The following is a 25,014-nucleotide window of genomic DNA, read 5'->3' on the forward strand; positions in this document are numbered from 1 at the left end:
TTTCTTTTCACCTAAATATTAAGACGTAAAGGCTGGTGATGTCAAACATTTTAACCAACCAACAAATATAAACGCTAGCATAAAAACCTTTATTATTATTATTTATCTTTTGAGAATCTCATTGAATATTTTGTTCATTTTTCATTCAACTAGCAAGATGGTTCTCACAAAAGAAGCTGCATACAAAGAGATATTTTCTCTGGTAACAGGCAACTTGTTGGGAAAGAAAAAAAATAGCTGTTTACATTAGCCAAAGCATAGCCCTCAGTAAATATGCATAAACTATAATGATCGAAATTCCAATGAAGTCTTGGCATGTTAAATTTTGTTTCAAACATTTTAATTCACCTCCTCCCCCATCTCAGCTAAAACACTGCAGAGCAGCGGATTTTTTTACTTTAACAGGAAAAAAAGGAAATAAATACAAGGCACCGCAACGTAGTAGTGGTGGCTTTGGTTTGACACTCATCCAAATCAAACTCTCATTCACATTTTGAAGTCTCATTGAATTCAGTCCCAGACAGTGAGGGAATGTAGAACAGATAGAAAGCAAAGCAGCTAAAGGAAGGAGTGGGCTTAGAATTTCAGTTTGGTACATTTATTACCTCGATTTTCTAAAACAAAAAATTACTCAAGGATGGCTGAAAACTTTTATCGAAAGTTATAGACTCTGGTTAAAGAATAAATAACAAGTATGACTCTCTAGGAAAGTAAAAAGAGAACAGTATTTAAAGCTCTCCATTTACAACCTTTAGTTTGATAGGATTCTTATATTATTAGATAATGGTAGCTAACATTTCTTGAAAAAACTGTTACTACTTCAACTCATTTCCTCAGAATAGCTCTGTGATACAGAAACTATTGTTTCTTCCCATTCTGTAGAAACAGGCCTTAGAGAATTTGAGTAAACATTTATCAAAATAGCAGATAGAATTCAAAGAAATAGCCAGCCCTCAAAGGTAGGCAACTTTTGAACTCTACTGTTACACTCCCTCTGCACTGAAGACTGATTCTTTAATGCTGCGCTCTGCTGTTTTAGGCTCCTATGTTTTATATGCTTCAACTTTTTAAATGCAAGGAATTACATTTGTACCACTTAAAAATGCAGTAATGATGTATTTCCAAGGTTCTTAATATTTGATGCAACTCATATCATCAATAATTATATTCAATATTTAAAAGAAATAAGTTATACATTGTATCTATACTTACACAATTTTTAGAAAATATAAGTATTTTCTCTAAGACACACAAACACAGAGCAAAGAAGTTCCTTAAGCATTTAACTCAGCATTTACTGAAATTAGTGCGATAATTCAATTAAAAAATGACTGACCCTGACTACATACCAGGCTCTACTCCATCTAAGCTACACCAGAGTCAAGGTCTTTTTATCCCTCAATGAATATAATAACTCAATAAAGTTCGCATTATCTTACTTTGTTATGAATAACTAAACTTGCCATGTTCTCTTAATTTTTCGCCAAATCATCTAAAGCCTAGAATCATAGCATTTTTAAAGCTGAAAAGGATTATCTATTTTGCTTTTCCAATGTATCATCATCTCTCTTTTTATCATTCTCTTAATCCAAACTCCACTCAGAAGATGTATCTTCAAATTCATTCTGCCAAATAATATCACTGGAAGAGTGTTCCTCTTCTACCAGGCCTGATTCCTTTCTGTTCTTCATTGCTTTTCCCCAGCCTGTTTGGTTTCTGAAAACCCATAACCTGCTGTATCTGTTATTATTATTATTATCTTGCTTTATTTTAAGGTGACATTCCATTTGATTCAAATGTGAAGTTTTCTTTTCCATTTTTCAATAATTTCAGAAAAGAAATTTTTCTAATTGGATTATTTTTCTAAGAATGAATTGTGAGGAACTGTCAGTTCCAGTCACCATTTTAACCAAAGCTCTTACTTCTCAAATAATGCAAATCTTCATCTTATTTACTAAATTTTTGCAACAATTTCTTCAATGTGTTTATTTTAATCCTTGTCTATGTATTTCTTTACCTTGAAAAGTAGGCCAGAAACGTTTTTTTCAGATTTATGATTATGTATATTAAATGGAGGCAAGTTTCGAAAAACTAGTACCTGCGGTATTCTGTCCAGATGCCGTTGTATAAGCCAGCTACAGCAAACGCTTCAAATGTTCTTTGTTCGCAACAGGCTTGCCATAATATCTGTAGGCTCAGTGTGCCTCTGCACTTTGCCTTAAATAGAAAGTCATTATAGGACACTAAGAGTGAGTATTTAACTAGATTAATTATATTAAACTCATGACACTATACAAAACCTATAACAAGGATCAATGCTGGCTTTAGAAACATGGGAAGGAAAGAAAGATTTACCTTCTGTATTCCAGTATTTCTCTTTGAGAATCATCACCCCCTCCACACATAAACGCAATGTGGAGTCTTATTTTTCTATACTTCAGGCAATGGTTACTTCCATCTTGATCATTTTAAAAATGTAATACACAAAGTATTTATCTATATATTTAGAGATAATTTTTTTTTCAAATTTTTTCTTTATAGGTTATTATAAAATATAGTTCCCTGGGCTATACAGTAGGTCCTTGTTGATTATCTATTTTATAAATAGTAGTGTGTATATGTTAATCCCAAATTAGGCCATCTAATACACCCAATAAGAGGCACCTAGGAGATAATTGTTTTTTTTTTGGTACGCGGGCCTCTCACTTGTTGTGGCCTCTCCCATTGCGGAGCGCAGGCTCCGGACGCGCAGGCTCAGCGGCCATGGCTCATGGGCCCAATAGCTCCGTGACATGTAGGATCTTCCCAGACTGGGGCACGAACCCGTGTCCCCTGCATCGGCAAGCGGACTCTCAACCACTGCGCCACCAGGGAAACCCCAATTTCTATTATTTAAAAATAGGACTAACCCACTTATTTTATGAATAAAACAACAGTGTCACAAAACATTAAAGAATATGCCTGCATCCATGGCTAATTCAGAATCCAAAGATTTCTTCTCTGAGCTCAATACCCTTGGAGAAGGATTACTGTTTGTAATAGTTTCAACATAGCTCATTCCATTCATTATATTTTTTAGATTGTTCTATAAGCTAAAATGTTATTCTTCCTATTTATCTGTTACGTCTAAGGAGGGAGGAAGTATTCCAAGTATTCCCTGGTGGATTTACACAGCTGAAACTTCATCTTCCTTTCATGTGATAGCCTTCAAATTGCCTCTTTTCCCTAATTTTCCAAGTTAGTTTTTTTTTCCCATATGACGTGGTGAGTCCCCTAAATATGGCAACAGTTCTCTTCTGAATTAAGTCCTTTTTAAAAATTAATTATCCATTTGGAATTTGAACATAATTCTTTGGAAGTATTAAATGGGACTGTCACCATCCTTGTTATACGTACTAAACTATTTCAAGTTAGTATGTTACCTCTACTAGGAATATTCAATTTAGAGATTAATATTTAACTGTGGATTAGATGAATGTTCCTTTTTGAAAGGATTTTGCATGAGCAGATTGAGGAATGATTTGGGACAGGAAAACCTTTTATATGCCCCTAAAATCTTAAAGAGTATCGTTTGCTAATCACTGTAATTGTATTCCTTTACCCTAGAACAGGTCAGGCAGCAGAATGAAACCTGATGATCCTGATAAATTTGGTTATTAACTATAAACACCTTATCTATCTTAAATAAAGGAAGAAAAAAGGACTTCAAAGGGTTCAGACCATTTACCAGATATTATTCCAACTAGTGCCAAGGAATTAATCACAAATTATTCTCAATAAATTTCTTTTTGTGTGATGCATTACCCCGGAATGTTGTTCATACCATCTCATTACATATCATATCAAATTTAAAGAGCTAGAAAATGGAGAGTTTCATATAACTAACATTACTAATATTCCTTTGTTTAAAATATAAAACAGAATTTATTAATTTATACTATATGGATTTACATTTCAAATTATTTTACCTTCCTTTAATATTTTATTCATTGTTCCTACACATAACATTTGCAAGCAACAGTGAAGAAACCTATTGAGCATAAGAATCTAAGGATTATCGGTAAGGTATCTCATATTCAAATTTTGTTGTAAATTCATTTGACCGAACTCCTTTTCATTCTTTGTTGCCAACTAATTTGCATGGCCTGTAAGAAAAGCTAAACAACTTAAATACTTGTTAATGCTCTTACATTTTGATATGAAATTATAATCTTTAAAACGGTGAGCATTTCCAACTTGGAATTTGTATTGTCATGTTCTTTCAAGATACACAGTCAGGTAGTCTTATGCAATAAAATCTTAAACATAAGAAAGTGTCATCCAGACATATAATACAGGATGATTTCCTTCTCATAAGTTGTTTAGTCTTTATTTGTTATTGGGCTGACATTACTGACATCTGACACTGTTCATTCTTCAGTTTAACAGTGAAAAGCTTCTTAGGAAGAAAAGCCTCTCTCCTCCACTTTAATTCCCTAAAGAGTTTATTCCTTTGGGAAAAATAATTGTGTGGAGCACCTGTGGTGCAAGTGCTAAGGAACTATCAAGCAAAACCCAGCCACAGCTGTGCTGTAATCACTGAAGTGTGCCCAGTGCATAATGGCACATTAGGTAGGCATTGATCTCTGCCAGTTTATGAGGTCTCTTACAGAATCAGGTAGACTTTTGCACTGAAGCCCATGGAGCAGAAATCGCTACTTCTAAACTAATCCATTTTCAAATTACCACCCCATTGTGACTGACGACCTCACTACAAATCCGCTTATCTGCCTCCAACCACTCAAAGCAAAGGAGAAGCAATCGTTATTTTCCTTTATTTTCTACTCTTTACAAAAAGCTGTTCTCGCCATTCTTAGTCACCTTTAGTGTCGCTGCAGCTGTGACGATAAGCATGACAAATGTCAAATGGTGCCTAATTGTCAGTGCTTATTTGGAAGGTAAAATGGGAAAGTAGAATATGTGCTTAGTATGATATATGGTTTAACTAAGATTTGATATAGAAATTGCTGCTATAAATTATAGCTAATTTCATGAATGTATTTAAATAATTTATTCAGATTGCAGCATAGTGATGCCTGACTTAAAAAAAAAAAAGTCTATCACTACGATATGCAGGGTTTTCTTGATGAAAACCCTGGGTCCCGTTTAATTACCTGAGTAGATAAAACTTAAAATACTTGAGATCCTTTATTCTGAAAATGAAGGAGATGCTCAAGAGTTTACTTACTTGAAGGTAATATCATATAAAAATGTGTAGGAAGCATTAAACATACAAATCAGAAATATTCCTTATTTCTTCTCAGCAAACTTTATCACAGAAGGTAGAATTTGTCACTTTGTGATCCACAAAATTTGGTAGTTGCAAAAATGTGTGAATAAATATTGTATAAAATCACAAGATAGAGGTAAAATATTGAGGTACTACAAACTACTATGTATAAAATAGCTACAAAGATATATTGTACAGCACTGGGAATATAGCCAATATTTTATAATAAGTATAATTGGAGTATAACCTTTAAAAATCGTGAATCACTGTGTTATACACCTGAAACTTATGTGACTCTATACCTCAATAATAAATAAATAAAAATTTTTAAAAAGAATGTATATAAGTGATATGAAGTTGCATCTCTTTCTATTAGAAAACTGGAATTAGCCATAACAAAGACCTTTGGATGTATTTTAAAAGTCAAAGATTAGTGTATGTTTTGTAGGTTATTTTGTTGTGAAAAATATCTTCCCTGGCTCTCTGAAAGTTTTTTCATGTGGACCAGATAGTAGAGAAATAATCGGTGAATATATTAATGTATGTATGTGAGTATTCATTTACGTATTTCTTGAAGCAAATTATATACAAGTAGTAATTTGAAAGCAGTTCTAGCAGAATTGCAGAATGTCTGTTTACAAATGCATTGGACAAAGCAGTAGTTAAAAAATCTCAGCTTTGGCAGGGTGATGGATGAGGCAGAGAAATAATTATTTCCATGTCTATAATTAAAGCACATATTTTTGAACGTTTCCATCTCAAACATAATCAAAATTCAAACATCTGGGCCAATCACTGCTGTGAAGCATCATCCTTGCGGTTTTATGCACAGTGCCTTGAGCAGTGGACTGACAAAATTACTTATTCAGACCCAGGTCAGGAGCACTTCAGTTTCATGAAAGAATATCTTCTCAAAGGAGCTGGAGTTGCTTTCTCACAATTGCATGTTGATTTATGTAGATATGTCAGGGCTTCTTTCTGAACATTAATCAATGGTGTTTCTTACATTTCGTGTATGGACTATTTGTGTATGTACAAGAACACATTTATAAAGTGTTACTGTACAACGCTACCTACTCCAACCTACCTATTAGTAGGTGGGATGAAAGATAGAAAAATAATTCACAAATTAGTGTAAAAAACCCTAACGATTTTATTTTGGCTTATAATATCTTAATTTTAGAAGTAATATTATTAATCTCTTGATTACCTGTACAAATGGATGGGGAAAAGCCACAGGTCTATAAATTACAAACAATTAATAATCCAAAAAAATATTTCAAGTGCATTCATCTCACTATTTTCCAGAATATCTATGTTTTGTTATAAGTATTTTCAAACAAAATCAACATGTGTTCACCTCAACTAGTGAATATATAAGAAGCTATGTAAGGGGAAAATTTTACATTAAATCACATATATATATATATATATATATTTTTTTTTTTTTTTTTTTTTTTTTTTTTTGCGGTACATGGGCCTCTCACTGCTGGGGCCTCTCCCGTTGGGGAGCACAGGCACCGGACGCGCAGGCCCAGCGGCCATGGCCCAGGGGCCCAGCCGCTCCGCGGCACGTGGGATCCTCGCGGACCGGGGCATGATCCCGCACCCCCTGCATCGGCAGGCGGACTCTCAACCACTGCGCCACCAGGGAAGCCCCAGGGAAGCCCCTAAATCACCTAGATTAACTCCCTTCCTCATGCCCTGGGCTGCCAAGATCAGCACCAGACTCTTCCACAGCTTTCTTCACACTGATGAACACATACATATGCATATGTATATGTATATACATATATCATATCGATAGAGTTCTATGTAATCTGTTTTACAAAAAGCATCACAACGTAAACACTGTTTAGCAAAAACGGTTTTTCATGAAACATACATCATGAATAGGCCTCCAGTCAAATGCATAGATCTGACCCGTGCTGTTAATTAACGTGTAATAGTCAATAGTCCAGATTAAAAACGCATTCCTTAACTCTTCCCCAGTAGTGAACATTGGGATACTCTCGGAGGAGTTTTCACTTTTGTCCTTGTTGATTTGCCCTACTTGTTCATTAGTTGTTATTTTATTAAAATATATGCATTTTCATTTTAGTACCTATTTCTTGATCAGTTTTCATGAATTCATGGCCATTTGGATTCTCTCCAGTAATGAGTAAGCCTACTTCCTGGAACCCTAGAAATCATTGACTTGATTTCTTCTTTTTAATTTTCACCAACTTGATGGAAGACAAATGGCATCTCATTACTGCTATAGTTGGCAGGTTCCAGCTAGTAAGCTTTAGCATCCTTTCATATGCTTGCTGCACATTATAGTCCAGTCTGATATAATTTCCTATTTATATGCTTTGGCCAGTTTTATATTAGGTTATTTGTCTATATTTATCACCATAATTAAATAAATTAAATTCCTATATTCTTCTCATGGGAGTTATATGAAGGCTAAGCAAATGCTGAGAAGTGGGCACCCTGCCATCTTAGCACTTACCATATTTTAATGAAAATTTTACTATATTGCTCCCGTGATGACATTCCTCTGGTTATAGGGCACTTATTTTTATTCTTCTTTTACCAATGATTTATCATAATACCTGAATGCTCTAAATATTCAGGAAATGAATGCTGAACTGGTAAAATGGTGAGAAAAGTACATCTTCAATTAAATTGCCGGATACTTGGAAAGAATCACATCTTGTATTTATGGGTCCCCAAGAGAAAGCTGTTCACACAATACCTCTGAATTAACTGGTTACTCAATCTTTCTTTTCCAGCTTTATTTGATATAACTGACAAATAACATTGGGTAAGTTTAGGGTTTGCAACATGATGATTTGACACACATATGTATAGTGAAATGATTATCACTTATAAAGGTAGTTAACACAGCCCTCACCTCACATTACTCTGTGTGTGTGTGTGTGTGTGTGTGTGTGTGTGAACATTTAAGATCTACTCTCAGCAACTTTCAAGTACACGATAAAGTACTGTTAACTGTAGACACCATGCTGCACATTAGATCCGCGGAACTTTACTCATCTTGTAACTGGAAGTTTGTATCCTTTAATCAAATTCTCCTCACTTCCCCCACCCCCAATCCCTAGCAACCACCAATCTACTTTGTTTCAGCTTTTTACAATCCACATATAAGCGAGATCACACAGTATTTGTCTGTCTGTGTCTGACTTATTTCACTTTTGGTTGCTCAGTCTTGAAACTCTTTTCCCTACCTTCAGAGTTTCTTCTTGGAGTTAAGAATATTTCAACTTCAGGTTTAAATCTGTGAATGGAGAATGCTAGGGGCCCTTCTCGTCTCACTGCTGTGTGTAGGACCTTTGTATAATATTCAGTTTTTAATGTTAATTTTTCTTAGCTTCTTTGCTTTTTGTATCATGTTCAGTCCATGCAAACTTGGCAACTGAGGATTGTGTGGAATTTCAACTAACACATCTCAGATGTGCATGATCGCAGCCTGTGGGATATGAAAGGATTTAATTCAGAAGGCACCTCCATCCAACTTCAGAGTCTAGACTAGCAATTGCTCTAGAATTTATCTATACGACAATGGTCTCTTGATTCAAAAGACATTAATCAAAATGCTGACAGTATCATTTTGTTGTTAACTGAGTGGCATTAGGTTTGTTATTTTTGTTGGATATTCTTACGTTAAGTGACCAGGCTGTAGAGGTAAAGGTTTTACTTCATTCACGAAACATGAATGGTATCATTTATTTTTTGCTTGAGGCACAACTTTTCTAAAGAACACAATTCTTAAGGAGGGAAATAACTAAAATGAAGTCCATATGTTTGCAGTAGAAAAAGTGTGTTTATAGCTTTCAAAAATTTGTCTTCTATATCTATGCTTTCTATTGACTCTGGTTATTTGGGACAAATCATTGTGCTTTTCTCTCCTCACTTCTTTCATTCTTATACCTAAAAGAATTCTGCAGAATAATTTTTTAAAACTCTTCCTGTTCTAACTTTGTTTTCTTTGGTAAAATGAAGCAACTAGTAAGTAAAGAACTGTAATTAATTCCTTCTGATACTCAAGCCAAAGTTTTAGACATCTTTTTTTTTTTTTTTTTTTTTTACTATATAGTGTACCCCTTCTCGGTTGCACTTAAATTTAGGTTATAATCAAGGATTTTTATTACGATTTTGAAAATAAGTCAACAATACATTTAGGATAACTTTGCAAAAGCTTATGATATAATAGTCATTATCATGGTTTGGATTTGATGATTCAAACATGTCCATAAATCCATAAGTGAAAGCCACTTTCATAGGTATTCTCATATTTTACTGAAAGCAGTAAGAAACCATGATAATAATTAAGCAAAATATATAATGTTTAAATATAAGCTCAACTAATCAGATAATAAATATATTAACTGAGCAACTACTAGTGAATAAAACAGTAAATAGAGAATCACAATCACCAACTTAATAGAAAATATAACATATAAAAGATAGCATTGAACAAGAAGTTTTAAGCATGACAATACTGTAAAACATTAAGGCTTTTCTTATGGAAGTAGTATTGAGCCGAGATGTGAGTTTATACGGAGTTAGCTAGATGAATGGATGAGATTGAAATTAGGCATTTTGGCAGACCAATTGATAAAACCATTTCATGTAGTTTCTTCAAAATAGCCACTTCAACATGTGTATCTTCTTTTTAATTAAGAATTCGAGCATGACACTCATCCACTAGTTTAAAAATTGGATGAGATTCATGGTAAGGGATGGATATGTTTTGCATATTACCTGGTAATAGCAATGTGTTTCAATCCATTTGATATCATTGTTTCCTTACCAACTGAATCTATGGCAGAATGGCAGTCTACATAGCAAGTTATAGTTGTCATTGTGTAGAGGGACTTCTTGACTGCTAAACAGGGAAATTTGGGGTGTTCTTAAATAATCGTAGAACTGCAATTGATTTTTCTATTGATGTGACTGATCTTAGATATCCTGGGAATACTTTATGATTAAGCACGCTTTTATTTTATTCATCTTTGTATCCCCATACTCCTTTTGATAGCTTTTTAATCACTATACAAGGAGAATTTAGTATTGTAAGTATTGTTGGGTGAAAAATCTTTTAAATGCCATCATTTAAAAAAATGTATTTTCACTTCAAAATTCCCAACTCCCCCCCACAAAAAAAATCACAATTTGACAACGTATTTACAGCTTTAACACCATTTCAAATCATGTCAGTTGTTATATTACTCAGTAAGATGGCTTTCTGAATACCGTTTGATATACTTTTTTGAGATTTTTAATAATATTTAGAAAAGCACTACTTAAAATACAGACTGTTAAATAATTTCATCTGAACGTCTCTGCTTTTCTGATTAAAAATTAATTCTATGTTTTGGTCTAAATTTTTTTAACTTCACTTTTAGAAACAAAACACAATTGTGCTTAACAAAGAAAGTTCAAGGAACTTGTGACCACATGTTTAGAATGATGTGGGACAAAATTCCTCAAAAACTTGAGGATCTGAGCCTTAATGTTTATAGTGTTGACTAAAATTAATTGTTCCAGAAACTCCATTCATAATAACTAATCTACATGGATCTACGTACAACAGTCTACAAATTCAACTAATGTTAATACCTGTTTCTTTTTGCTTATTTCTTCACTTTTCCTTATTTTCAGTTCTGGCTAACTGCTGTTGGTTGAGGTTTCACTAAAGAAGAGTGGAGTGGGATAGTTTCCACAGCAACTGTCTCAGACCTCAGGCAAATCTCTGATGACTCTGGGTAGTACTTCCAGATATAACTTGTTTCAAAGTCCAGTTGTGTCCCAACAGAGATACAGTTTTGATGAAACCCAGATGAGCTTTAACTGTATTTTAGTCTGTACTCCCACTTAAGCTATAGTCAATTATCTATGATAATAGGAGAACAGAAATAACATGAGTAATGAAATCTGCAGATAATCTCTAAGCATCATTTTAGCCAATAATTTCCAATCCCTCCTCTACTGAATCTCTTAGTAAAATTTCTTAGTATGTATTAGAATGGAGACGTGAGTTTTCTTCTCTTCATATAATAAAGGTGCCAATAAGTTATAAAATGATTCTCAAGATATGGCCACAAGGGAGGAAAGTGTAATTAATCATTGGTCTAGATATCTGTTCCTGAGAAACTTAGGAAATTCTTTCTTCTGCCTATCAAACCTCTGGAAACACATTACCATCAACCATAATCATATTTAAGTTTACAAATCTATTTACATAATATCTGATTATTTGTTAAGAATATAATATGGGGCTTCCCTGGTGGCGCAGTGGTTGAGAGTCTGCCTGCCGATGCAGGGGACACTGGTTCGTGCCCCGGTCCGGGAAGACCCCACATGCCGCAGAGCGGCTGGGCCCGTGAGCCATGGCCGCTGGGCCTGCGCGTCCGGAGCCTGTGCTCCGCAATGGGAGAGGCCACAACAGTGAGAGGCCCACATACCGCAAAAAAAAAAAAAAAAAAGAATATAATATGAATTCCAATTAAACCAGGAAGATTAAACATACAAATCCATCTCTTCTCCCTCCCTTAGCCCCAGTAGAGGTATAAGAGGGTTAACAAACAAGGAAACAGAAATATATTCATCCACTAGGACCAAGAGAATGATAAAAATGATCACGGCAATATAAGACTTTAAGGAAATTTAGGGATAAGGAATTTGAATAAACTTGACAAAGTGGAGTTAGAAGACCTCTGAAGAAAAGCAAACCCATTCACTCTAAGGAAACTGGGAGATGATGAGCGCTCAAAGGCATACCTTACCGGGATAAAAATCAGGAGATCAACATTCCCCCCATTTGCTCCCAAAATATCAACGATCATTTTCAGTATTTTCCCTCTGCCAACTATTGGAGAAATTAAAGAGCACTAGAGAAAGTACCCCACGTATCATCATTTGGTGGTCCACTGCAAAAAGACTGATTTGCTTACCTTTCAATACCAAGTGCAATCTAATGATCCACAGAATACACTCTGATCCCTCCCACCCCGATCCTACCCATACAATGCTTCCAAAAGTGGTTTGATATCTTACCAAGGGACAGCTCAGAATTACCTGACTAAAGAGGAAATCTGACAACATGAATGGAAAACAAAAACCCTCAAAAGAGAAACTGAAAGAACTAGGAGAAAACAAAAACGATGAAAGACATGAAGAACATCACAAAACTGTAATGAACATTTTCCAGAAATAAGAAAATCTATTTAGTTTATTAAAAATAAATAAGCAAACAAACAAGACTATAAGAAAAAAGAAATTGAGAACCAAAAAAGAGCTCTTAGCATTTATAACTATGGTAACTGGAATAGGAACTATAATACAATGGTCAGAAGACAAAACCAGGAAAAATTCCCACAAAGTATGACAGCAAGAACACAAAATGGAGGAATATAGGTTAAAGAAAATTAATGGATCAATTAAAGCAGTCAAATATCAGATTTTTAGGGCTAACAGAATGAAAAGACAGAAAACTCAGGGAAGAAATATATATTATATATTATATATATTATATATAATTTCTTATATATATTCCACAGATCTATATATATATATCGACAATTATTTTATACATGTATATCAATCTATTTGTATCTATCTGTATTTATATATCTATATATAGACATAAAGGTATAAAGATCTTATATATATCAAGAAAATTTCCCATAACTGAAGGGCATTAGTCTTCAGATTAAAAGGGTCTGCTTAGTGCTTAGAGCAATTATCACAAAATAAAACAAATCCCAAATCTGACATAACTACATGTCAGAATATCAGGGACAAATGTAAGATCCTAAAAGGTTTTCTTTTTCTGGTGGGAAATAGGGGGGATATATGTGACAAAACAATAGAAATCAGATTGCATTAAATGCTCAACTTCAGCATTAATTAAACAAATGACTTGAAAATAAATAGATGCAAATATTAAGCATAGGAATGCTGGGTTGACCATGTTAATATCATCTTAAGTAGACATCAAGGCAAAAGCATCACCAAAGGTAAGAAGAAACAGTACATAATGATGAAAGGGGCAATTCAGCAGGAAGACATACTGAGCATCAATGTGTACGAGCTTAAAAAAGAACCATAAAGTACAAGAAGCAATAATTGACAGAACTAGAGGAAGAGAAGAAAATTAAAATTGACTAATCATAGTAAGGGATTTTATTAGAATCACTAGACAAAAATAGATCAGTAAACACATAGTGAATCTAAAATGCAGTATGAAACACATACAGTGGGCCTTAAGGCAACTCTCAGTAGATTTTAAATGATTGATATCAGAGTATGTTCTCTAGCCACAATGAAATTAAACATCAATAATAATGAGAGATCTAAAGAAACACAAGTTGATTTATAAATTCAACAAAATCCTAATTAAAATTTCAGGAGGCTTTTTTTTGGGGGGGGGGTGTTTTATTGGGAAAGCAAACCACCTAGAAGAACCAAAGAAATTTTAAAATTCAAAATATAGCTGACTTGGTCATCTGATAAAATTTAATTTTAAGACTACAAAAATCGGGCTTCCCTGGTGGGACAGTGGTTAAGAATCCACCTGCCAATGCAAGGGACATGGGTTCGAGCCCTGGTCTGGGAAGATCTCACATGCCACGGAGGAACCAAGCCTGTGCCCCACAACTGCTGAGCCTGAACTCTAGAGCCTGTGAGCCAAAACTACTGGGCCTGCATGCCACAATACTGAAGCCTGCACACCTAGAGCCCATGCTCCACAACAAGAGAAGCCACCGCAATGAGAAGCCCACACACCGCAACGAAGAGTAGTCCCCCCTCCACAGCTAGAGAAAGCCAATGTGCAGCAATGAAGACCCAATGCAGCCAAAAATAGATAAATAAAATTTTAAAAAAAAGAATACAAAAATCAAGAGTGTGTTATTGGCAAAAGGGTAGACAATGGAGAGAATTAGACAATCCAGAAATAGGTTACTGATTTTTGATGAATTTCCTAAGATAAGTCAATGGAGAAAAACATGTCTTTTCAACATATAGAACAACTAGACGTTGACACAGAATAAAAGATTAATTTTGACATTTACTTACACTACATGCAAAAATTGACCCAAAATCGGTCATAGTCCTTCAAAACTAAACCAGTAAAATCCCTTAGAAGAAATACTGGAGAAAAAAATGTAACCTTAGGATAAGCAAGATTTAATATCCAACAATCATGAAAGAAGAAAAATATGATATATTGCACTTGATCCCTACTAAAATTTTTGCTATTCAAAAGAAACTTAAGGAAATGAAAAAGAAATTGACAAAGTGAAGGAAAATATTCACAAAACATATATATCTACAAAAGGACTTGTATCTAGATTATATAAATGCTCTTAAAACTCAAAAGTATTAATAAGACAAAAAGCCAATTTAAAAATTTAGCAAAATATTTCAATAGATATATTAGAAAAGAAGGTATACAGATGGCAAATAAACAAATTAAAAGATGTTCAATATCATTAGTTATGAGGGAAATGCAAATTAAAGCCCCACTGAAATACTATTCCATATACATGAAAATGGCTAAAATTAAAAAACTGACAACATGAAGTTTTGCAAGGATGCAGAGCAGGGATCAGCAAACTTTTTGTTTAAAGGACGAGATAGTAAATGTTTTAAGCTTTGAGGGCCATATGGTTTGTGTCACAATTACTTAATTCTGCTTTTGTAGCATGAAAGCAGCTCATTCATAATCAAATGAGTGTGGCTATGTTCCACTACAACTTTTTTTTTTTTTGCTTTAAATAGTATACGTATTTTAAAGAAATTAGAAGAAATTTACAATCATCCAGATATTTACCAACGTTTGATGCTATTTATTTTCTCCTAAAGTGCCAAATTCCTATCTGGTATCATTTCTGTTCAATCTGAAGGACTTTTTTTTAGCAATCCTTGAAGTACAGGTCTGCCAACAATGAATTTTCTTACTTATCTTTTATTTCAAAATATCTTCATTTTGCCTCCCACATTACAGAATATTTTCATTGTATACAGAATTCTGGGTTGAAATTTACTTTTTTTAACATCTTTATTGGAGTATAATTGCTTTACAATGGTGTGTTAGTTTTTGCTTTATAACAAAGTGAATCAGTTATACATATACATATGTCCCCATAACTCTTCCCTCTTGCATCTCCCTCCCTCCCACCCTCCCTATCCCACCTCTCTAGGTGGTCACAAAGCACCAAGCTGATCTCCCTGTGGTATTCAGCTGCTTCCCACTAACTATTTTACATTTGGTAGTGTATATATGTCCATGCCACTCTCTCACTTTGTCTCAGCTTACCCTTCCCCCTCCCCACATCCTCAAGTCCATTCCCTAGTAGGTCTGTGTCTTTATTCCCGTCTTGCCCCTAGGTTCTTCAGAACTCTTTTTTTTTTTATTCCATATATGTGTGTTAGCATACAGTATTTATTTTTCTCTTTCTGACTTACTTCACTCTGTATGACAGACTCTAGGTCCATCTACCTCACTACAAATAACTCAATTTCGTTTCTTTTTATGCTGAGTAATATTCCATTGTACATATGTGCCACATCTTCTTTATCCATTCATCTGTCAATGGACACTTAGGTTGCTTCCATGTCCTGGCTACTGTAAATAGAGCTGCAATGAACATTGCGGTACATGACTCTTTTTGAATTATGGTTTTCTCAGGGTATATGCTCAGTAGTGGGATTGCTGGGTTGTATGGTAGTTCTATTTTTAGTTTTCTAAGGAACCTCCATACTGTTCTCCATAGTGGCTGTATCAATTTACGTTCCCACCAACAGTGCAAGAGGGTTCCCTTTTCTCCATACCCTCTCCTCCACTACAACTTTATAAGTACAGCTGAATTTGGCTCAAGAACTATAGTTTGCAGACCCATGACACAGAGCAATGGGAATTCTCATATGCTGATCAGGTGAGTGCCAAATGGTACAACCACTCTGGAAAACTGTTTGTCATTTCTTAAAAAATTAAACATACACCTACCAAATAACTCTGATATTCCAATCCTCCATGTTTTTCCAGGAGAAATGAAAACACAGTCCACACAAAGGCTTGCACACAAATGCTCAGAGAAAATTAATTAAGAAAAGTCAAAAGTTAAAGACAACTAAATATCCACCATCAAGTGAATAAACAAATGTGTATCCCTCAATGGAACACTGTCCAGCAATAAAAATAAATGAACTCCGGATACAAACAAGTAAATCTCTAAACCATTATGCTAAGTAAAAAAAAATACACACAAATATGTATACTTATTTCCTATAAAATGCAAACTAATGCATAGTACGAAAAAAGTAAAAGGTCACAAGGAATCTTGTCAGGGTGGAGAAATACTCTATGCTTTGCTTGTGGGGGTGGTTTCATGGGTGTACAGCAATGTCAAAACTCATAGAATTGAGCCCTCTAAACCGGGTGCAGTTTCTATTACCTAAATTATCCCCTCAGTAAAGTTAGTAAGGGAAAAATAAACTGACAGAGAGCCTTCACCCAAAGAAGTTGTACACATCTCAAAGAGTTTAACAGAGACAAAGGTTCTATGCAGAATTTTGCCATATATATATACATATATATAGGCAAATATTTATATATATTTAGACATATATTTATATATATATATGTAGACACATATAGAGAGACATATATTTAACCAGCCATAAAATTCCATTCCCCCAAAAAGGGTTGTTCTTTGAGGTAGTGTAGTACATATGTCTTTCTCTTATTACCCAATCTTTTTTTGCTCAATTATTTCCACCCACTGACAGACTTCTCTTTGTGAAAGAAGAGAATGTCACCTCTTTATTTTGTTCACACAAATATCAATTGCAGTTGAAGACAACGCTGATAAATAATGGAAACTGTCAACAGACAATCCCAAAATGAATAAGGAAGAAAATCCAGCAAAAGCAGTATTTTGGAAGCAAGATATGATGATATAAAGGAAAGAACTGTAGAATGAGAGCTTGGAGTTTACGTTCTTAGTCTCTGTAATTTGTATTAAATTTTTCTTGGCCTTGGTTTCCTTATGTAAACAATAAAATGATCTCCTAAGTCCCTGCAGGCTCAGAAATTCTGTGGACCTAAAATCATTTAGCACAGATTATCAAAGACAAGAAAAAAACAAATCAAAGTTTAGGGAAAGAAGGAATTATTAGCCAGAAAAATAAATGACTCAGTCTGAATCTGAAGCAGACTTTGTGCAAACATGCAGACCATGAAGTTTTTTAAAGAGGTAGGTAACATTCCTCTCCTACTCATGGCCACTCTGATCCCACCATCACTGAGTGCAGAGGAAGGTAGGCATGTACTAGATTCCCTCAGGAGGAAAGCCATGCCTCTAAGCATTCCTTCTGACTCTCTGGGCACTAATATGTGGCCAGGGTAATGAGGTAAGAGCTTCCTAGTTGCCCAGGTCACCAAGATTCTTGTCACTACAACTAAGCAGAAGCTCAGTTCCAGCATGATTTTCTTAGCTCACCTTTCTCTTTTTCTTTAAAAAATGTCTCAGGACTTCTCTGATAAGAAAAAAATATTTTAATTCCTTGAAAAATCTTAGAAGTGAATATTGAATATTATTAAATATTGAAATATTATTCAATATTAAATATTGAAATACTAATATGCTATAAGATAAGAGAACCTTTTCAACAATCAAAATTAAATAACAGATAAATTAATACAGGAACATTTTGAGTTATTCATCATTTTTTAAAAAGCCTTTATCTATTAAATATTGACATCCTTTAGAGAATTTTAAATGTTTTAAATGGTTTTGTTTTAACTCAATTCACCAGCAACTTATTTATATAAAAAGGTTCATACTCTTTCCTTCAGTCACTCACTAAATAAATACTGTCTGTTCCTTAAATTGGTGGGAGGGGGGAGGCGTATAGAATAAAAAATATTTTTCACCTTAAAAAAGCTTACGATCTAGAGTAGAAAAATGACATACTTAAGTATCCATGAAAAAAGAACTCTTTTGAAAGATAAGGTAAATAAAAAAGTACTTTGTACAGTATTCAAAGAAAGGGAAAACTATACTGTACATTTCAAAATTCAAGTTTTAAAATAAATCATAAAGTGTTTCAAAATATGTAAAAAATGTAAGCAAAAAAAATGTAAGCAAGTAAAATTAGGTATTGTTAGTCCCATGTAAATGAGAAAATTAGATAAAAGCAAGGTAATTTTCTCAAGGCCACACAGTAATTCAGCTTGAAAATCCGGAACTATGTGAGTCTGGAATATAATTTCATTCTAGTATATGAGAACTTCCTACAAAACAGACCAAAGTTATTCAGTAGTCATAAGAGAATGAACTTGAATGGAATAACAAATTATATATACTACTCTTAATCTTCTTAGCATTCTGATTTGTATCTTCTTCTTCCTTCTTATCCACACCTTTTTAATTTTTCTTTTTTAGTTAATGTGGAATTTTATCTCGTATTCCTCTCTTCCAAAATCAGCACATCTTTTTCTTAACTACAGTCTCTTTTAATTGCCTTCTACTTTTTTAATGGATGCTTAAAATTTCTGTCATGAGCTTCCTAGTAAGGTATTTGTATATATTCAATCTAGAATTTGTTAAGAATCAAACTTATATGAAGCCACGCCTAGGAAACAGTCTATATTTGCAGAACTGTTTTCAGATTCAGGAGAGGAAAAAAATGCCATGTATCTTGGCATTCCCTAAGCAAATAACCATTAGATAATAGAATTAGCAGGACAGAAAAAGTACACTGTCTACTCTTTAAAGTAATTATTTATATTAAATATTTTAAATAAATTTACAGGCAGATATTCTCCTTCAGGTTGCTTCTGTTTAAAAAAGAAAAAATAAAAAGGAGAAAATAAGGGATAAAGTAGCCCTGTCACTGAAATGGATACTGATAAAAAACAGGTCTCAGGCCTCCCACTTTGGGATGGCCAGATTGCATTTTCCAACAAACTGATATTTATCTACCCGAGTTTGTATTTGTATCACTCAAAGCCTAGAATCGTAAGTTCAATTCTGCAAATAGTTCTATTAGATGCAATACCTGGAAGTAAATTTCATCAGATTTTTGGTGAATTTACTACTCTTTTATAAATATTCATGAGTTGACAACCAGTCACTGTCTCATCTCAATCCAATGTGTACATTGTTAATTGCATTCAGTGATTTAAGACTCATCCATATGGACTGCTGATGCTTTTACAAATTAATTTTGAAAAACTGGCTTGATTGTCAAGTATACATTAAAGATGTTGATGGCAATGACATAGAAATCAAGTCTATACATGACTTTGGCCTTCATAAATTTGCGACAGATTTTAATTAGGACCCAGGAAATTTACTTTGTGAACCATGCCTCCTTTATTTGTGTCCTATGAGGCAACTACTCATAGATGTTTAGTGTATGTTTTCACTCCTTTCTTCATTCCTTCTAATAGCAATATATATAATACAGCGGGAAAGGTAAGCCTAATGCCGGTAAATTTTCTTCCTACTTCATACGATGAAATGAGTCTTGAGCAACAATCACAGTTAAACAGGGTTTTTAAAAAAGTAATATGTATACATTCAGATTTCCTAACCATATTTTATTTTAAAGGTAATATTTCAGTCTCTCACATCTGAGGTCAAAATTAAGACAGCATAACACATTAAAAACTGACTCCTTCTTCTGTGTTTGGCACTTAAACTTTTGAATGGCTTCGAGTTGATAGTAACCGTATGTGGTCCAGGAAATGTAGAAGGGGCAGGCTAGCCAAAGGATCTTTCTGGATGGCAATCTGCCCACACACCATCTACCTCTGCTCTGTGGCTCTCAGGGAACATGGAAAACCCAGTCTAATTCCTAAGTATAACAAACTTTTTGAAAAAAGAAAAAAAAAGAAAGAAAGAAGAGCAAAATAGTAGCAATCCAGATCTTGACATTTTAAAGGGGTAATGTGGCTTCCCTAAACACTATTTTTTTTTAATGTTGGAGCCCTCTCATATAACCAAATCATTCCACAGAATAGAAGACTATACAATTGAAAACAGAAAGTGCCCTTAATTTTTAGAAATTACCTTATAAATTATGTGCCAAAGAAATGTACTAGTAAATCTAAGTTCTCACCAAACTTATTAACATACAAACATGTGCCTATTTTCAAATCTCTTACCTCTTTCCAAGAAGAATTCTTAATTCCTGGGGTACATTTGTTCAGTCCAACTGTTTAAGTACCTGGACACAGTAAGTACCCTATAAAAACAAACAAGGTCATTCTTAGAATTCAATGTAAATAAAACAATTAGCTGTTAATTAATAGGTGCTTAAAAGTCAGTATAAATTTTTTTCAAACCACTTTAATTCCTTGCATTGGAAAATGTAAGAAGGGAAAAGGTATTATGGGAGGCAGACACTGAATTTGACAACCTTTTCACTCTGGCTCCTTCAAACAAATGACAATTTGTAATCACTAATTGGATTTGAGGTACTTTGAAATAATTCACTATTTAGTCTCTGACTCTGCTAAAGAATAGCTGATTTATTTGAGAGTTAGCTGAAACTCTAACACGCTCTATTGATTTGTCCCTAATGCTATGATGTCATTAACATTTTTCACTACTGATGATGAAAGGCTCAAAGTGACAACACAACTAAGAAGTAATTTCATGGCACTGCTAGCAAGTAACAGGATTTCATTTTAACAAAAGCTTTTTCTTTTTTCCCAAATAAAGAAAATATAAATTTTAAATAACTGAATCTTTTTAAATATGAAATTTAAAATATGCTTTGAATAGTTTTATTTTACTAAAATAGATGCTTTGTAACATTAGTCTTTCACTATTTCATATTTGAATAAATAATAAAAACAATGTAGAAAACAAAATAAAGACAATTCAAATCTGGGCCAAAAACCTAATATTATCTCAAAAAAAAAAAAAAAAGAATGTAATGGAGATTCATTAGCTAAGTATTAGCCTTATTAAACAATATTAATCTTATTTGTCAATAAAAACTACAGTAATACAGAAGTAGTGCTCTCACAGTTATTTCCAATCCTGTTTCTTTTACTGTACATTTTTGGGAAATATAGACGATTTCTATAATAATATTTTTTCAGAAATGTAGAACACATTATCCCACATGCTTCTTTGGATCCCTTACTATGTGATAGTATTAGGGATAACTTAAGAGTTGATTTAAGCTAAGGATTTATGATAGGTATATAAATAAAAAACAGAAAATTTACTACCCTAAATATATATGCACACATTGAAACTCAAACATAAATACCATGTTCAATATTCCTTGCACACATACATTACAAGGTGGTGAAATTGTTTCACGGTGGAAAACGAGATCTTTGCAGGAGAAGAGTCAAGTAACTGAGAGACTAGTGTTTTTGAAGAGTCATCTCTTTGAACGTTAAAATTACCGTACTGTATGGCAAGAAAGAAGTTGGAGAGAGTAACAGTAAGCTAAAGCTAAAATCTTTAAAGAAGAGGGGAAGTGACCAGAGGTTGGTGGAAGACTTCTACAAAGAGGAGTATCAGGTGATACCTACCAATGTCATGAGATCACAGCTAGGGAATTTAGGGAGGAAGCAGGAGACTGCGCTGGAAGTGACTGAGGAGCAAAAGAACATTACCTTCCCTCCAATCCCAGCAATTTAAGTGATGTGACAGGAATATAGCACTCTCTGGAAAGTGGGCATGAGAAGCAGTGTCATCAGGGAAGAACCAGGATTCATTTAGAGAGAAGAAGAAAATACACATAAGCAGTTGAAAATAAAGAGGCCAGGTTGGTGAGTTCCACAGAGCATGGTGAAAGAGCACCAGGAGACAGACAGAATTTGAGGATGAGAATTAGAGCCTTGAGAATCAGGAATGACTTGAAAGTTCTGGTTACTGACCTAACAGGAAAAAACAGGCATGATAAGTCAAATCCTCATTTTCCCAAGACAGACCACAGGGATGACGCTGGGCATGTCAGTGAGGGCAAAGGGATGGTTGTGAGGCTCTGTCAGGCATGTTCAGGGCTTTAGGGTGACCACCTGACCCTTGATAATAGTGCTGTTTGATACAGCAAATGATGTGTGAATTCCTCTTGATTTCGGATGGACACCTTTAGACTAACATAGGGGGAGTCCTTCTTCCATGACCTCCATCAGTAATGGCCTGTACGTGAGGAACGTATACCACGTGTGGGCTTCACTTTGACTTGTGCAGAAGAAATTCTAATGGCCAGTCTAGGGGTCAACTTACTTTGAGGGCATTGCCAGTCTCTTGAGCCCAGCTGATGGTGGCCATACCTACCATGTGGTTGAATATTCTGCATATGAACACTCAAAGGCCTGCAGAGGGGTGGGTCAGAATATTTCAGCATTCTGATCTCCTGAATTTCACTACTGGAAGCCTCAAGAAAGGGAAGTTTTGTTCCAAATATAAGGTCTTCTGCTTTTTATGTCTTTGAATTTTCTCTTATCCTGATGTTACAAAAGTTTTAACTATTTCGTCAACAGCTTCATAAACTTTAACTGGACTGATCATAAACCATGTAGACATTTTTTATTAATTCAATAAATATTTATTGAGTATTTACTCTGTGCCAGACAATATTTTAGGCAGTAGTGACAAATAATTAAAGTGCCTGGCCTTAAGGCACTTAAATTTTATACAAACAATAAGCCAAATAACATACAAACTTGTAATACAATGTCAGGCAATGTTATGTGCCATAAAACAAAAGGATAGAAGGTGGGTGGGTATTAATTTGCTTGGGATGGCCAGGGAAGTACTCTCTGAGTTGGTGACATTTTACCTTAGGTCTGAAGGAGGAAACCATGTGCATATCTCGGGAAAGAGTATTTACGACCAAAGGAGCAATAAATACAAAGGTCCTGAGGCCAGACTGTGCACTGATTGCTCCAGAAAAAGCAATAAAGTCAGTGACTAATGAGTGAGGGAGCAGTGACGTGAAGGAAATGGAGAGGCAAAATATAATATGGTTATTACTGTAAATAAATTTGAACTGGTAAAAAAATGTACTATAAAAATTGGTAAAATCTAGGCCACAAACACAATTTTCTAGTTAATAACAATACAGTGGTCAAATCAAAATATTGTAAAATGAAACAAACAACCAAAAAAAAAAAAGAGAAAAGAAAAAACCCAACTACAGATAAAGTAATTAAAATTGCTTACTTACACAATGGAAGTTTTATTACTTCATTTATCTCTATATCAAACTGACCACCATGGAACCATCATGTTGGTCAAAAAAATTTACTCTAACACTTAAGATATTGTTTAAACTATGATTAAATACTTGTTTGACAGAATGAAAATGTGCCTCTTCTCTGATAAAATAGAGAAGCTTCTGGCACAGGTGAGGTTTTCCACATATCTTTGGGAAGATTATATGACCCAAGTAAGCACCTGCAGATACAGAATATCTGATCCAACCTGACAGTTCTTTCTTTCATTCACACCATGTAATTTTTTTTTTTTTTTTTTGCGGTACGCAGGCCTCTCACTGTTGTGGCCTCTCCTGTTGTGGAGCACAGGCTCTGGACGCGCAGGCTCAGCGGCCATGGCTCACAGGCCTAGCCGCTCCACGGCACGTGGGATCTTCCCGGACCGGGGCACGAACCCATGTCCCCTGCATCGGCAGGCGGACTCTCAACCACTGTGCCACCAGGGAAGCCCAACCATGTAATTTTTCAATAAAATCTGTCTCAGAAGGGGTTCCATTTGTGTCAGGTAAACATTTCTAACCAGCATACTTTCAACTTGTTCTAAAATGATAGTAACAAGTAAAACTTAAATGGGAAACTCCTATTGCAAAGAGATTGTAACTCTTTATCTTATCTATTTCTTTTCTTTGATCCTGGTGTTCTCCTGGAAACTCTAAGGAAGTTGTGACATTGACAAATCTGATGTCTGCTAGTTCCTACCGGGATGTACTAAGAACAAATGTAACATTTTACTTTCTGCGGTTCTTGTTTTCATTAAGCAATGATTTACTAGGAGTCAGCTGAATTAAAACTTGCATTGGTCATTTTCTTTAAAAATAACATAGCAAATTTATTGCAAAGACTTAAAACTTTCTTTATATTTCTAGAAAAGTTCTTTCCAAATTTAATCCCTCTCTTTCCATTTTTCTCCTTTCCTTCTTCCATCTCTCCTTCTCTTTTCAAAAGTGGATGAAAAGATGAGGTAATTTGAGAAATGGATATGAAAACATTTAAAACTAATCAATTGAAATTTAATTTCATTTCTGATGCAGAATTCAAAGTGATTTTGATTAGAATTAGTAGATATATTTCAAATAACTTAAAGATATGTGTCGTCTGTTCTGAATGTTTAAATTGTTCTAAACTGTAAATTTAAGTAACTTCAAAGATTATTATGCTTAATTATATAAATTCCATGTTTTACTTATTTATTAATACATTAAAATACTTATTAAATATATCCAAGGACTACGCTGGTGGCACAGTGGTTGAGAATCTGCCTGCCAATGCAGAGGACACAGGTTCGAGCCCTGGTCCAGGAAGATCCCACATGTCGCGGAGCAACTAAGCCTGTGCACCACAACTACTGAGCCCCTGTGCTACAACTACTGAAGCCTGTGCGCCTAGAGCCTGTGCTCCACAACAAGAGAAGCCACCGCAATGAGAAAACGTGCACCGCAACGAAGAGTAGCCCCTGCTCACTGAAACCAGAGAAAGC

General features: G+C 34.5%; 1 protein-coding gene across 2 annotated transcripts in view; it reads right to left on the reverse strand.

Moving 5' to 3' along the window:
- The window catches only part of SEMA3A (semaphorin 3A), a 507,605-nt gene that overhangs the window by 319,079 nt on the left and 163,512 nt on the right, over positions 1–25,014 (reverse strand). The window contains exon 2 of one of the 2 annotated variants that reach the window (XM_067746089.1): positions 20,457–20,536. The gene's annotated coding sequence lies outside the window, so the exon portion shown is untranslated. Of the gene's footprint in view, positions 1–2,098; positions 2,220–20,456; positions 20,537–25,014 lie in introns of those variants that run through there. The other variant, XM_067746090.1, reaches the window with a different exon arrangement.

Source organism: Pseudorca crassidens, chromosome 8 (genome assembly GCF_039906515.1).
Source record: "Pseudorca crassidens isolate mPseCra1 chromosome 8, mPseCra1.hap1, whole genome shotgun sequence".
NCBI classification, from domain to species: Eukaryota; Metazoa; Chordata; class Mammalia; order Artiodactyla; family Delphinidae; genus Pseudorca; species Pseudorca crassidens.